General features: G+C 43.3%; 1 protein-coding gene across 1 annotated transcript in view; it reads right to left on the bottom strand.

The window, feature by feature from the left end:
* Positions 1-15,527, bottom strand: part of ZNF365 (zinc finger protein 365) — a 293,917-nt gene extending 278,390 nt beyond the window's left edge. The window contains exon 1 of the mRNA XM_078640965.1: positions 15,432-15,527. The gene's annotated coding sequence lies outside the window, so the exon portion shown is untranslated. The remainder of the gene's footprint in view (positions 1-15,431) is intronic.
* Positions 15,528-16,220: the final 693 nt, after the last annotated feature.

The raw sequence follows: 16,220 nt of genomic DNA, 5'->3' as shown, positions 1-16,220 counted from the left end.
CACACCTCCTAATTAGCAAAAATGTAATTACTTAAATAATGGTCAAACCCTATGTGAATCTCATCACAGGTATGTTTGGCTTCTAATTTCAAGGTTGAAATTCAATTTCCAAAACACTATTAGGTACATTCATAAAACATCTGGGATGAAAGTCTAAAATGTAGTCATCTGTCAAAAGGTTTCAGCAGTACCAATGTGAATCTGCAACTTTCACAATTACCAATAATATCAGATGAGTATCCATTTACCGACTTTATGGGCCCGATTATGATGTCGGTGGGACCATGACTGTCCCCCCGACATCCAGCGTAGTGGCGAAACTGCAGCATTATATTGTGGTCGGTCTGACCACAGCTGGCGGAGGGACTGACCGACACCTCTGACATTTTCAAGGAGCCCGTTGGAGCGTCGGTCCGACCACAATCCCTACAATGGGGGTGGTGCCTGTGGAGGCACCACTGTAGTGATTATGATGGCCTTTCCCGACTGCCTTTTCATGGCGGTCTGACCACAATGAAAAGATAGCCAGAAAGGGACTTTGGGGGCCCCTTGCAGGGCCCCATACCCAATGGGCCTTCTCTATAGGCCCAGGGCAGCACATGTGGTACCCCTCCAAACATCGAAGCACCGCGTGCCAGGCACCATATGGTGCCTGGCACACGGTGCATGGCTGTTTGCAAAATGCCTTTTACCATTGCGACTTATGTTGCGGCTCTTTTCTAGGGCCGCAGCACCTGCTGCAATTGTACAAGGCATTTTTATGATTGCCTACATGAAGGTTGCATTGTAATCGGGTAGGTGGAACCGCCGACATATAGTCAGTCGGACACCTCCCCGAAACGATGCCGGTCAGATGCTCATCCGACCGCCATTTTAATCAGGCCCAACATGATCTGGCATAGATTTCTGCATGCAAAAATGAAAAGAGGGACTTTCCCTACAATATACCCTATCACTTTTGGCGGTGTCTCTGCCCATTCACACCTGTAATTGTAGGTAATCCTGTCTGACGACAGTAGATACTAGCGGTGGCCAAGCCAACAAATTAATGGGGAGTGCCGAGCCAAAGCCGAGCCAAGGGTCTGGCTCGAATATTAAAGCCGATCCCTGAAAAGGTTTGCAATGTAAATCGAACAGAAGACATCAAGTAAAATATGACAAAGCCCCTTCAAAGTATAAAAAAGCTTATTTCTCTAGCATGTGAAAGCTTTGACTTTAAAAAGTCACATTATAGCACTGCACTGAGAAGTACATCATAAAAACAGATCATTTTTAAACATTAAACTTTTGTGAACTAAGATACAAACAATTGTCAAGTAAACCCTGTCTGTACACGGCCCAAATTATTCTAAAGTAAAATTTCTTATGCTTAGGCTTTACTTTTTACCTTTTTGTGCACTTTTCATATAGTGTGAACTCGAGCCGGATGTATTGGAACACTGTACATGGGCACCCGTTATATTACACAATTTCGCCATTCTTGTTTATAGGGATCGTGAAATTATGTGATTTGCTCACAATCACAGTATGTTGAGGCGACGCCGAGACTCATACTGGGTTCCCGAGGTCCAAAGTCGACTACTCTGGCCCTAACACCACATCCTGCGTACGGGTAGGGAGTCAAGCAGGAACAAAATGAAAGCTTGTTTTGAATTTCAACTGGATCTCGAGCTGAGCCAAAGCAGGATCGAGCCTGGCTCAAGCTTTTAGTGGCTTGTCTTCCTCTAGTAAATACTCAAACCATTTCAGGGTAGTAAACTACCTGAACAAAATAAATACTCACAAACTTGTGCATTTTGGGTGTTTACCAGCTTTTCCAGGTAGGCGGACACAGTATTCCACATAACCTATTTATGGAAGCAAATTTCCTTAAGCATAAATTCTACAATAACAGCAACATTTTCATGTAAGCAAATCTCATTTTTAAGGGCAAAATCACACGAATCCTGAATCCTGCAAATAGTGATTCTTCTAAATAGTGTTAATTCAGGATCTAAATGTTATTAGCTGCATCAGTTTGTTAGTGTATTGGGTCCACTGTTATCAAAAGGTATTTAGAGTAGTGTACTGGAATGACATATTGTGTCATCTCAAAATGAATATGGCAAAGCAAGAATTAAAAGCACTAACACTACAAGGTCCGGAAATATTAATTCGAAGATTTATAATAACTAACTATGACTTTGCACTAGGAAATTGAACAAAAATAATAACCTGTGATCGCTCTGATTTTCTCTTATGTGCATCTATTTAAAACTGGGTTACAAATGGACTGAGATTTAAAAAATGTACATATCACAACAGCTTTTATTCTTTTCCTGTTCTAACAATTTAATTCATGCATGGCTACTATATTTTGGTATGGCACCCTAATATAATGGACAAACACAGACTGAAAAATATTGTGTTCTAATATTGTTTACAAACATATTTCCCTACTGGAGTTAATAAAACAAAATCCACACCCAATCTGATAATATTTTTGTAAAAGATTAAGGCCTCAATATCATCCTGCTAATATAAATACAGATTGCATTATAGACATGAAATATTAAAAAAATTGTTTGTCTTAACATTATGAGATACACTGTGCATGTCCTTTTTCTTCATGTATTGGCAATCAAAACAATAAAATGAGAGGGGAACGAGGCGGCTGATGGTTAAAGCGGGTTGGAGCTCTCTCTTAGCCTTCACGCGCAACAGCAGCAGTGTGTGACGGTGTGTAGCACAGTGGGTCCTGGTGGTCCCGACGGGCAGGTGAAGGAGCTGCTTTCCTGATGGGGGCACCGATCCCTTGATACATTGCGGATGCGGGGTTGTCATTGCGAGCATCGACATTGTGGAAGGAGGCCTCAGCTGTCGCAGGTGTCTGGCTCCGATGGGGAGCAGGTGTGTGGGCAGAGGCTGCAGCTTGGCTCTCCTGTGATCGGCCGCTTTCTGCAAGGATCTGTTTCTGGGGCATAGCTGGCAGTGCAGTTCAGGCGTTGGGCATCAAAAGGGCTGGCAGAGAGAACTGAGTCTCTCAGATGAAGAAACACAGCAAACACAGCAAACCACAGTGAGACTGCCTGATATGAATAAAATAAAGGCAAACTCACAAGAAGATGGGAAGTCACATGTGGCTCCGACAAAAAGGGAAGGCGGGAGGAAACTCACTGGAGCTGTGTTTAAGTCTCTAGTTATAGAGAAGAAAACAGACAACCCTGGAGTGAATAAATGCTCTACTGAGGTAAGAAGGCTGGAGAGAGCTATGGGGTGGGAAGGTATATAGCTTGGCTCTGAGGAATAAACAAACCTTAGGGATTTCAGCAGCCTCTGAGCAGCAAGCCCCCTAACACAGTTAGAACAGGTTATCCCAGTCCTGCTTCAACCAGAGACTATACTGAGTAATCTATTAGAAGATAGGAGAACACTGAGAGAGGGAGGGCGGAAAGGAATGAAACCAGTTGATCGTGTTAAAATTACACCCTCCCGGAGGTCATATTTTAAAGTGTGGTCTCTTGGAGGAGCCCATCTTAATCTACCACCACCCTCAACTTCACCGGAGCGTAAAAATAGAGAGGCACCAGCCATAGAAGAGTTGCCCCTGATAGGTATGGCTGGAAAAGCAGGAACTGATACATGCACAAACTTGGAGACCCAAGAAACATTTCAGGTGCTGGCAGAAAGGGAGATAGAGGCACAAACTCAGGATAAGGGTCCTATGACGCTCCATGAACCTATTGAGCAGACAGAAGGAAGATTATACTCAGTAGAAGAAAAAATAATAACCTCCATGATAAGCAAAATCAAAGTAAGGTTTGATATATCAGAGAGGAATCACTAGAAGATTCATGAGGTGTGTGAGAACTAGGAAACAAAAAAACACTCCTTAGTAGAAAGGTTGGAGGTGATAGTAGTCTCTGTGGAAAAGCTGAACAATGAAATTGAAAGATATCAAAAAGAAATTCTCTCCCTTAAAACAGGCGAAAAAGACCTGCAAGAGAAGATCGAGCTAGGAGTGTCCAAAAATCCTTTATTCACGGGATACTGATGCTATGATTTAAACCGACAATGGGAGTTGTGGCTGGCAAGGAAAATTAAACCTGCTGCAGCTCAAAGTGAAAGGTGAAGTGTGGAAGTGGTCAATTGGTCAACATGTTACATGCCTTGGTTCTCCTAAAGGATTAGCAGCATTTCATCAAGACCAGAGGGGGCATCCTCATCTACTCTGAAGTAAAAAGAGTGTCCTAGGGATTACCGTCCCTGTGATTTGTATATGTGTGTATTCCAGGGAATAAGAGGGGTGTGGTTGTAAACAATGTCTTCCTTCTGGGAAAAAAACTGGATCACCCCCCCTTCCTCTCTGTAGTCTTCGGGCAGCGATCCTCCATGCTGCCCCTCACCATGAGAAGTGTGGTTTCCCCACAGCAGCCACCTGCGGTGACGCCAACTGGAGCGCTAACAACATCTCAGAAGTCTACAGGCAGCGACTCACCACACTGCTTCTCACTATGAGGCATGGGGTTCTACAGAGCAGGCAACCGGAGCGCCCCTCCTCCCCTTCTCTCTCTCTCCCTCCTTCCACTCTACAGCCTACAGGCAGTGACCCTCCATGCTGCTTCTCGATCCTCAGACTTGTGGTTTTACCGTGGCAGCCTCCTGCTGGCCGTGGTTTTTACTCCGCCCAACTAGCCTTGATTGCCGTGTCACCAATACTCGCGGCGCTCCATCACCTTGGAGCAGCCCCCTATTCCTTCATCTACGAGCAGCTCGCCCCTTCCATGTTTTAGCTTATTATCACACCATCATGGTCAGTGTCGCCTCCCTCACAGTTACTGACTAGGGGATACACATAAGCAGAGCTCACCCTTCTCACCCTCCTGGCCTCATGCCACCAGTACACGGCACAGTCGTGTTCCTCACATTGATACTACAGCCCTACTCACTACTACTCCCTCCATGCTATAGGTTTTTCGCCCTCACCAGTGTTGCAGGTGATACAGACCCTCAGACTGGGACCACTCTACATTCCCTTCCAGGTTAGTCTGGTTTCTTCCCCGCATTCCTCTTGCCCCCATATACCACCCCCCTCCTTCTCCATACAGATTGGCCAGGGGACACAGTTGTGGCTGTAGTTCTCTACAGTCCTCCATAGGTTGATCCCATATACACCCCCGTACATGACGAATGCATGTACCTGTCTAAGGCTCCACATGATTACCAGCATGTACGCCGCATGTTTTGCATTTTATCCACAGGTTGGTTAGTCACTTTTTGACACTGTGTCACACATGACTTGATGGTTATATCAATGCAACTGCTCTTCCCACATTAAGGGGCCCATTATGATGACGGGCGGACTTAGTCCGCCCGCCATCATATCGGGACCCGGGACCGCCCGCCATAAGGGCGGGGGTCCCGATGAGGGCATTAGGATGCGACCGCCACACAGGCGGGCGCATCCTGTATGGTTGCCATTGCGGCGGGCGGTGCAGAAATCTCCGCCCGCCGCAATGTTAAAAGTGCACGTTGTGCTTTTCAAAGTGCAACATGACAGGTACCGCGCGGTGCCTGCCATGTTGCACTTTGAAATGCGGGGTGGTACCCCCCATGTGCAACCCCCCAAGCCAGGGACTCCCAGGGGGCCCACAACGGGCCCCCGCAGGGAGTCTCCGCATGCCTTTGCGTGGCGGCATTGCCGCCACGGAAATGCATTGGTGAAAGCACATTGTAATATGGCGGGCGGTGTCTATCAGACACCGCCACCATGTTACTCGTTTTCCGGCCCTTCCGCAAGGCGACCGGGGCGGAAAACATGCGGGCGATGTTTCTCACCGCCGCGGTCTCCCCCGCCATACTAATATGGCGGGGGGGAATTGGGCTGTGGATGTCGGGCGGATTTCCTCTGCCAGGCTGGCGGTGGCTACCGCCAGCCTGGCCGAGGAAATCCGCCCGACATCCTAATGGACCCCTAAGTGTGTTGCATCACAAGCTCCTCTAATACGTGATACTGTGGGCACTTACCCTTGTTGTGTTCCTCTCTTTTTTTTCTCCAGTTTTTTTTCCAGAAGGAAGATGTTGTTTACACCCACAACCGTTTTATTCCCTGGATTACACACAAATCCAAATCAAAGCTCACAGAGAGTTTTTTGAAACTTTGAAGCAATGTACGCCATGTCATCATCAACGATTCAGACCTGTAATAAGGACTCAAGCAAAAAAAAAAAATGCAATACAGGAAAATATCCCCTTGAAGAAATTTCTGTGAACAATAGAATACAAACACCCAAGGGGCCGGCACGGATCCAGAACGTTTCCACTCCAAGGCAGCTAGAAATTCCAGCCAGCACCATTTTATCAGCCCTGGGGGGGGGCACCCCTGAAGCATGTTTGTGTCAGCAGCAAAACCTCAATAAAGTCCTAATGGGAGCGGATGTCTGGACAATAAAACAAAAGCTTTGTGGCCTGTGGCATTTGGGCAGAAACAACCCCCTCGAAAAGATATCCTGCCGAAGTATTCAAGGACGCACGCACGTTCGAGTGTCCGAAATACTCTGTGAAATGCTGACTGAGTCTTCAATGCAAGGAGCCAGCGGCTGTCTGTTCTTGACATGCTCCAGATGTCCACAGACGTAGAAACAAGCTGTCGGAAACATGATCCGCCACTACAGGTCCCCTATAGATAAGAAATTCCTTCACAAAAGCCGTCAAGCAAACCATCCCGTCCGGATAGGCCGTCCGAAAAGGAGACAGGGCGGTAACAAATAAGCCTTATTTCCAATCAGAGCCCATCATTTCCATAAACGATGATGCCAGCCAATGAAAGTAATGGTTGGGGCTTCAAACCCCCTTCTAAACTCTCTTCTAACACAATATGTCTCGCAGAGCGAACAGCGAATGCACGCTGCAATGCTGAGAGAGACCTAAAAATCAAACTAGAACCCTAAGTTATGTGAGTGATACAAACTGATATCTCTCTTAAACTGAGACTGCAAGATTTATACTCAGATTTTAGGTATACGGTTAAAGAGGGTTAGAGGAAATTTAATACACAAAGATCAAAAGGGAGAAAATGACATGACTTGACACATGAGCTGATTGGAGCAATATACTTGGCTATAGGGGAGAAAAGCCCCTTGACGGTCCTAACTTTTGATGCAGCTAAAGCTTTCGATAGGGTCAGCTTTCTAAACTTGTCAAATAGACAATATGATTTTGGTGAGAAATTTTGTAGAGCGATACTAGCTATTTATAGAAATCTTACAGCTAGAAATGTTTTTTTTTTTTTTTTTATTGATTTTATTCAGATTAAGCACAGTTACAGATATTCATAATTTGATGGTACAACAGTATTCATATTCGGAACACAAGATCTTTCATGTAGCCATTCCATTAGTCTATACCAGAGGTATACAAATTGTTTAACTTTAAAATCAAAATAAACTCCGCCACCACCCTTTCAAGTCACTTTGACATATGCCTATACACGTCCACATACCATCGCAGGTTTCTCTTCGTCAATTCCCAATCTTTATTTGCCATGTCTAGAACATACACACACCCGCTGAGTTAAGTAGTGTTTCACCTAGCTAATGTGACCAACTCTGTGTCTGAGTATGCCTTTTCCGTCTTGTTGCTGTCTTTGCCTTACTCTTCCTGATCATTTCGAATATCTTTCCCCCCATTCTCATCCAATTGACAAAGGGTTCCCATATGTCTTTTGGTCTGGATCTATTCGGCATTAGCTCCCAGTAATGGGACAGCTGGTCTTTGCAGTAAGTGGCAGCTCCCACCCATTCTGCTATAGTCGGCGGGTTCTGCTATTTCCAATGTATTGCTACCTGTCTCTTCGCTAAGAGCAACAGCATTGCCGTGAGTTTACGCTGCCCCTTCGGCACCTCTAGTACATAGCCCAGTAGTGCGATCAATGGTGAACAGGTCACAGGGTTGTTAGTTATACGACCAATGTGGCTGAACACATCTAGCAAAAACTGCGCTATCGGTCTGCAGTCCCAGGCTAGGTGAACGAACGTGGCATTCTGAGTTCCACATCTCCAGCCTCGTGTGTCAGGGTGTAATCCCATTCGATGTAAGTGGGGTGGCGTGTGATACAGTCTATGCAGATAATTAAAATGAATAAGCCGCAGCCTGTATTTTGGCGATAGGTGGTCAAGCTGGGCACGGCAAAACTGCCATTGTTTATCAGTGATGGTGATATCTGCATCTGTTTCCCAGTCAGTTTTAGAAGTGGCTGCGGTGATCGGGGGTTCCCTCTGGGTGATACTATAAATGTGTGCTATCAATTTGCGAGGAGATACTGTTGCCAGAACATTTTCCAAGGCTGGTAATGTAGGAGGTGTTTGGGGAAATTCTTCATACCTGGCTCGGCATGCTGCCCTGATCTAGTAATATAACAGCATATCTGATGACATAGGTGTCTCTAATTTGCACATCTGTGGAAGTGTTAGAAATGTGCCATCTGGAAACAGATCACCTCCCTTCTCTAATTCGTGAGATTTCACTCTTAATGTGACTGCCTTATCCAGTAAAGGGGATATGAGTGGGTTTCCGCCTAACGGAATGGATGACGCAAATAAGACCTTCTGGCGTGCCCTCTTTGCAATCGCTTGCCAGGCCCAGCATAGTGTCTTAACCGTATCAATTTCTAGATGGGGTCTCTTGTAGGGTTGATAGACAGCTATGTTCAGTGGGAGCGGGGCAACTCATCTTACAGCTAAAATTCTGGTAAATGGGAACCTAACGGCAAATACCAATCAAACGTCAGGGTAGCCCCCTGTTGCCTTTACTCTTTAACTGGTATATTGAACCCATGGCAAATAAAATAAGATCAAACCTAATCATCAGTCCATTCAGATGTAGAGGATGGGAAAAAAAGCTGGGTTTATATGCGGATGATTCGATGATTTATACTAGGGATATGGAAAGGTCCCTCCCAGAGATTCTGAAAACCTCAGAGGAGTTTGGGAATGTCTCAGGTTACTCAGTTAACAATGAAAATACTGAAATTATGGAGTGCTCTAGCCCTTTAGTGAAACAGGAGATTAGATACTTAGGGATCCAGGTGGTATAGGATTTCAATAAATTGGCCCAAATACATTTTAATAAAGTAAAGGCTGAAAATAAAAGACTACTTAAGAACTAAAGCAATCTCCCGCTCTTCTTTTTAGGAAGATCAAACCTTCTTAAAATGTCATTATTACCAACGTTTTCTTTTATTATTGACACAGTTCCCTTTGAATTAAACATAGATGCCATTAAGAAATTGCAAGGTGATTTAAGCAGTTTTATCTGGTCGGTTAAAGGAGTAAGGATTGCCTGGAAGAAGATCCATCGGAGGAAAATATATGGGTGTATAGCAGCCCTGACTTTCTTATCTACTAACAGGAATTTTAGTTTAGGACTTTAATATCCCTCCTCTTAGAAAAGGAGCTTTATTTCCCACTCGTTAAGGCCTTGACATGGGAACATGCTGAATATTAGGATTTTTTTCTTTATAAATGTGGTCATCCCAAATACTTAAAAAAGGTCAGGCTGAAGATTTTGAAGGGTGCATCTAACACTTGGTACCAAAGAAGGCAGTCTGTGGGAATAATGTATTATTGTTTTTCAGACCCAATTTGGGACTCCCCAGGTACTCCTATATGCCTGTTGGATGAACTGACAGCACCCCCCCCCCCCCCCTCCGGCTGAAGCAGGTTTAAATAACTGGGGTCAAATTTTGCACAAAACAACACTAGTTTCATGGAACATTTTGACTAATTAACATCAGGTCGTCTTTCAAAGTTCAAGTATTACCAATTAATAGGGTGGGCAAGAGAACTGAGGAAAGTGGGGGAAGAGAGCATGGACTATGAAATAAAACAGATACTGAGACCCCCTCAAGCAAAGGAAGTCGCAAAAGGGTACTGCATGTTGCTAGAAGCAGGAGAAGTGCCCTACTATGTGCTGGGAGAGATCTGGAAGATGGATCTGCCAAATTATACAGACAGAAGAATTATGGCAAGTATCTATGGTTACTTTTCGTTCAACTATAATGTCTGCACTCCTCAGGTAAAATCATCTTTTCACAGTACACAGGGCATATTGGACACCAAAGAAGCTGTCCAAGTTGGGGAGACAGGAGGTGAGAAAGTGCCCATAGGTGTAGAGGAGAAGGCGGATGACATCCATATGTTCTGGAAGTGCCCTTTTTAGGTGACCTTCTGGCAAGAAGTGGGTAAGATGATAAACGTTCTTATAGATAAAAACATTAAGGTACGTCTAGCAATGGCAATGTTTGGGGTTATTGAGGGGAGTCATAAACCAGTATTAATACTGCTGGTGAGAAGGGATATCTATCTAAAATGGGTAAAGTTTTCCCCCACTATAAGTACGGGATAGGCACTATCTGTCCAAAGAGTAAGTGCCCTATAACATAAGTCTAGTTTGGTTACAGGAGTTACATTTTGGGGGTTATGGGATGTCCGGGAAAATACTGTAAGTTATTGATGGCTTTAGACAGAGGAATAAAGGAAAATCTGGTTCTATGATTATGGTATCAATAGCCAAATTTCCTTGAAAGAAATTGGGACCTGAGAGCCCAAAGAAAAAACTTCCCAACACTCATTTTAAATAAATTGCTATGGAGGCTGTGGAGTCGGTTTTAATGTGCAGTATGGCTAGAAGCCTTGTCCCTATCAATAAGAGATGTAATCGAAGTTGCCTGCTGGGCTGGTGAACTAAACCCCAACATGTCTTTTTGATGTAAAATGAGGACTAAAGAAAATATATATATAGGTGGTGAGTACAAAGGCGGGGGGAGGTCTGTAAGAGGCAGCGCGATCGCTGTGTGGCGGAGTAAGGGCGGCGGCTTACGGCTGACCTACGCGGATAGGAAAGCTGCCTTGATTGCATAGTGCTGGGGGAAAGAATAATTGTGAAATAGACGAGAACCTTGTCAGGTTTCCATTCTACCCAGCGGTACCGCAGAAGCACTTGTTCATGTTTATGTGAGCTTACTGAGCATAGTCACTTAACCTGAGCAGACTAAGCACCGGGCTGCAAGTAATTAAAAAACGCCTGTGTAACCACATGTCTCTCGGGCATTTCTAAACGAACACTCAGAAAAACAATTCATAAACAGTGACCAAGATCATTTCTTCGACTCTCTGACACTGCAAACAGTGTTCTGAGAACTTCAGAGGAGGGTGTATCTTCACCGACAATATTAATTGAACGGAGTGCACCGCAGTTGCATTAACAGGGAATTCACTATTTACATCCTCATTCTTCCTCCCTCGACATGGCAGAGAGCAGGAACAGAACATTGCATGTGAGTGAATTATTAAATGATGATACAGTACCATCAGTGAGTACAAATATTGCTACAAACCAGGGAAATTGAACTAAGAGAACAATCACTACAGTGATTAGAGAATTACAACAAAATATACATTTTGAAGTTAACAAATGGTGGGAGAAAGCCACTTTAAAGAAATACATTGAATACAAGAGGGTACCTAGAGAACTGAGAATCCTTATAATGCCAACCTTGACTGATTTGGATACTGATTTAATCAAGCAATGGCAATCTGACGCCAATGACTGTTCGATTAAATTAATGAGAACATCAATCATTAATCCAGAAAGGAAACTAGATATCATAACAGCAAAAATGAAAGAATTAGAAGATGAAATGGATAAACATCCCTCTAATGATGAGAAAAAAGATTTGATAGTATCAAAGGAGAAGAAAATTGCCAAACCTGAAACGGATGTGGAAAAAAGAAAAACCAGCAAATTCAACAGAGACCGATTGGACTATGCCAATGGGCGAATTTACACTTTCGCTAGAAAGTATGATTTATATAGTAACAAAGCATTACTAGACAAATGTGCTAGATATGAGACCGCAGGCACTGTGGACAGTTAAGACATCAGATCAGCAAATGATGAACCTAGTACCTCCAACTTGGATTTTTGCGGGGAGATGCGATTAGTTCAAATTATAACGCGGCAAAGAGGAAGAGGAAGAACATCAATACGAGGGAGAGGACAAACTCAATCACAAACAGAAGAAGTAGAAAATGTAGTCAAATCAAAAAGAGGAAGAGGAAAGAACCAGCAAAACTAAAGAAGACCTCGAGCGTTAAGGACTTGGGGCCCGATTCACAGAATTAACTTCAGACAAAATCCTAAACTTACTACTTTTGGTATTCACAGAATGCACTTGCTACTTTTGGTATTCACAGAATGCACTTACTACTTTTGGTATTCACAGAATTGATTTACGACTACTAACTTTACGTCTGCACTAGGGCCGGAACTTCCAGCCTGGAGGTGGAGCTTCTGGCTTGGAAGCATGGTTTCTGGCACAGAGGCGGAGCTTCCGTCTCAGAAGTGGAGCTTCCGGCTCAGAGGTAGGGATTCCGGCCGGTGGCGGGGATTTAGCCATGGACGAAATCTCCACCTCCGGGCCGGAAGCTCCAACTCTGGGCCGGAAGCTCCACCTCCAAGCTGGAAGCTCTGCCTCCGGGCCGGAAGCTCCGCCTCCGGGCTGGAAGCTCCACCTCCGGGCCGGAAGCTCCGCCACCGGGCCGGAATTTCCGGCCCGAGTGCGAACGTAAAGTTAGTAGTTGTAAATTCATTCTGTGAATACCAAAAGTAGTAAGTGCATTCTGTGAATACCAAAAGTAGTACGTTTAGGATTTTGTCTTAAGTTAGTTCTGTGAATGGGGCCCTTGGTTATTAACATTTCTGAGAAGATCTTGAGTCCGGATCAGACTACACTACTGAACAAAGGTCTTACCGTCTGTCTGAACCATGATATTGATATTTCTAATTTCCGCATGGACTTAAATAAATTTTGTCGCAAGTTGAAACTAACAAAATACTTTGAAAACAAACTGCCAAACCCAATTTCATCTATGGGAAGTACTATTGAAACATCTCTTTTTCTCCTAAAGACTTTCCAACAGTACGAACCCTAATGGACTTAGAGACAGAACAGGACTCGAGGGAAAATTGCCACTTAGAAAGGAGATAATAGTGGATTAAAAGCCCACAACTCCAATCTGGCAATAAAGTTGATCGCTACCACGAAATTATGGAGATGATGTGAATCGGATGCGCTTTAACAATCCCAGTCATAAACGAAACAAAAAGAAAAATTGGAACATAATTTGTGGTGAGCAACAAGCATTGAAAGAACTACGAGATGACCCACAAATTATTATAAAAGCATCTTTCAAAGGTGGAAAAATAGTGGTACAAAATTTGGAACAATATATCAATGAGGCCAATAGACAGCTGGGAAATGAGGAACACTTTGGGAAGCTAAAAGCTAATCCCATGGAAACCTGGACCAAGGAATACCATTTATGCTGATTGGCTGGAAAGATCAGGTCCTCCCTGGACTGGAAACAAGCATCCTAGGACTGGTTTCAGGGTTTCACCCCTCTTCAGCCAGGCTAGCTTGACTTCTGTGGCTTGGAGAGCACGGGACCCACGTCTGGGCATACCAGTCCCGCTCGGGGTGACAACTGCAAAAAGAACAATTGATGGACAGAATGCTGAGCAATGTCATACATTCACCCAGTACAGAGATCTGGGCCTAAATCCATTGTTTTTTTTGCTCCCCAAGCCATTCTAGTTAAGTCCCTGCCTCTGCAAATCAGCTTGACCCTGTTCCCCATGCATTGTATTGTAGGAAGGAGCATGCAGGCATCCCTCAACCAGAATAGAACCTACCCTGCCTCCTGATATCCTTTTCATGACCCGTCCATACCCCGCGACCCACATCAGTGCCCACCCACTTTCATTTATACCAGCCCCAGTACCATTCTTCCCATACTCTGGGAATCTTATTTTGAGGCCCTTATTCTACTAAATCAAAATTGTGATTGCCTGCATGTGTAAACCCTAAATATACTATGGAATTACGAATCTGTATTTGTCATATAACAAACAAATGTATATAATCTTGTTGTTTCTATATAAATAGAAATATGTATAAAGGCATGTTTAACTAAAAAGAGGAATGAATTGTCCTAGCAAAATGTACATGTAAGGGACTGGCCAGGCGCTCAGTGTTCTTTAGAGCAGCGGTTCTTAACCAGTGAACCGGGTACCCCTGGAAGCTTGCAATCCTACTCTGAGAGTCCGCAACTGCTTAGAAAATTAAGGATTAACAGATCAATAAAGTGTACAGAAATAAAGAAGCAAAATGATTATTACAAATTTTAAAACATTTGATAAATGTGAAGGAATTTGAAATAGGAGGCTTAAAATGATATTGGTTTCTTCAATTTGATTTATGGGAGCACAGCAAGTACATCAAACAAAATATAGTATGGAGGATGGATGGTTTCAATTGAATTAAGAAATGCTCCAACCTTCCCTTTTAAAATTAAAATGCTGATTTTTTTATATAGATTTGTTTGTGAATTAAATACAATATTTGCAATTCAAATCATTAAAATTGCTTATCCCAGGAGTATCCAGATTCCAGTAACTCAGTAGAGGTCCCCAGATTCCAGCAATGATTCATTGGTGGTCTCAGTATTCCAGTAAAGATTAAGTGGGGGTCCACAGAAGTCAAAGGATAAGAACCAATGTTTTATAGATTATTTCTGCGGGCTATTAATGAGCATTCCTAACATTAATGCAGAAATGAAATGGGAATTCCTATTGAGGGATATAATGGTGGTCAATGGAATTATGCAATTTGGCAGCAGTCGGAGTATTTTCCACATAACTGTGAAAAATACTTCTAGCACAAATGCATTACAAGTTACAAAACAAATTGTCACATGTGGTGCAGCGCAACTGGTTGCCTTTCAGTTTCTGATTGCTGCATTCAGGTATTGAGCAGGTACTAATGAGGTGAAACTTTTGCCAAGATGTTATTAAGGTGAGTTAAAATGTAACACAGTGAAATAATACAGACCCAACATCCTGATGCATGAGCACACGCTTAGTTAAATGCGTCTGTCGTTAACATTAATGAGTAAGAATTAATCTGCCAATGTGTTGTATAAATAACCTGAATATGCAAAATAGATCGTTTGTCATTCGTGCCTGCAGTGTGTCTCAACAGAACAACACTGCAGAGTATTCACAGTGATACTATACCACCATGTTATGAAATTCCATCAGTTTCCATTTTACTTCATTTCAAACACTTCGCTTTGCTCATGGAAATATGTAAATTGAATAATCCGTTTTATAACAGAAATACCAAAAAAATTTCTGTGGGTTAAACTCAAGTCATACATTCATTGAAGTGCACCTTACATCTCTGAATGCCTTTCCGAACGTTAATGCACAATCCAGTTCCCTAAGCACCTGTTTCTTCCACTAGCTCGTTCACATTTTAAAGATGCATTACTGAACAACTGGAATGTGATCATCATGACCTCTTCAGTAAGAACGGCGTATCACAGACTTACCCGACTCGTTGCTAATGCGCAGGATGTGAAGTAGGCTATTTTCAGCAGAGCCGTAAAACAGCCTGCGTTTTTGCAACCCAACAGTCTTATTTCCGAGTAGAATAGTTCAAAGCGCAGCATCACCGGTACCTCGTTCTGAGATGCAAGGCAGTCCGCCATTGGACGCTGAGCATTGCCAGCTGATTGGCTAGTTTTATTTCTCTGCAAGCGGTGGCTTTTCTTTTACTTTGACATCGAAACTGCCGCAGGAAGCAGATTATCGGAGCTAAATTGGATTGATGCTGCAGATTACTTGGTAATGGCTGTTACGCAAAATCGCATCATCTGTAAAGGCTTGAGAAGTGTTTTCAAAATTGTAGCTGTGCAGCTTAAATTTAAGCCCCACAAAATGTGCTTTTGAATAAGTAGCATTTATTATCCCATGAGACAATTTTTTGCACTGGTCTAGTAACCCACGCACAAATCTTAAATCTTAAAACTGTAGCATGTATGTATCATCTTCTGGCAATCTTGGTTCTTGTTTTTGATAGACGTCTTGTGCTGCAAAGGCAGCACTGTTGCACCCATTTAGTATCAATTAAATATTTGGGTCAGTTTTTTAAACTTGTCATGCTTGAGTCATAATTTGAAACTCTGCTTTTGTTAAAACAGTGCTCCTGTTTATAATCCTAGGATGATGAGTTTATTGTAGTAGAGGCGAGCTAAGCCCCACGAATGGCATGCCACAAGCACTTCACTAAGGGCCCCAAAATAAAGCAAACTACACACACATGTAAGCGTTACGTGCTC

This window comes from Lissotriton helveticus, chromosome 5_1 (assembly GCF_964261635.1).
Source record: "Lissotriton helveticus chromosome 5_1, aLisHel1.1, whole genome shotgun sequence".
Classification (NCBI taxonomy): Eukaryota; Metazoa; Chordata; class Amphibia; order Caudata; family Salamandridae; genus Lissotriton; species Lissotriton helveticus.
This window is presented reverse-complemented; position numbering and strand designations above follow the sequence as displayed.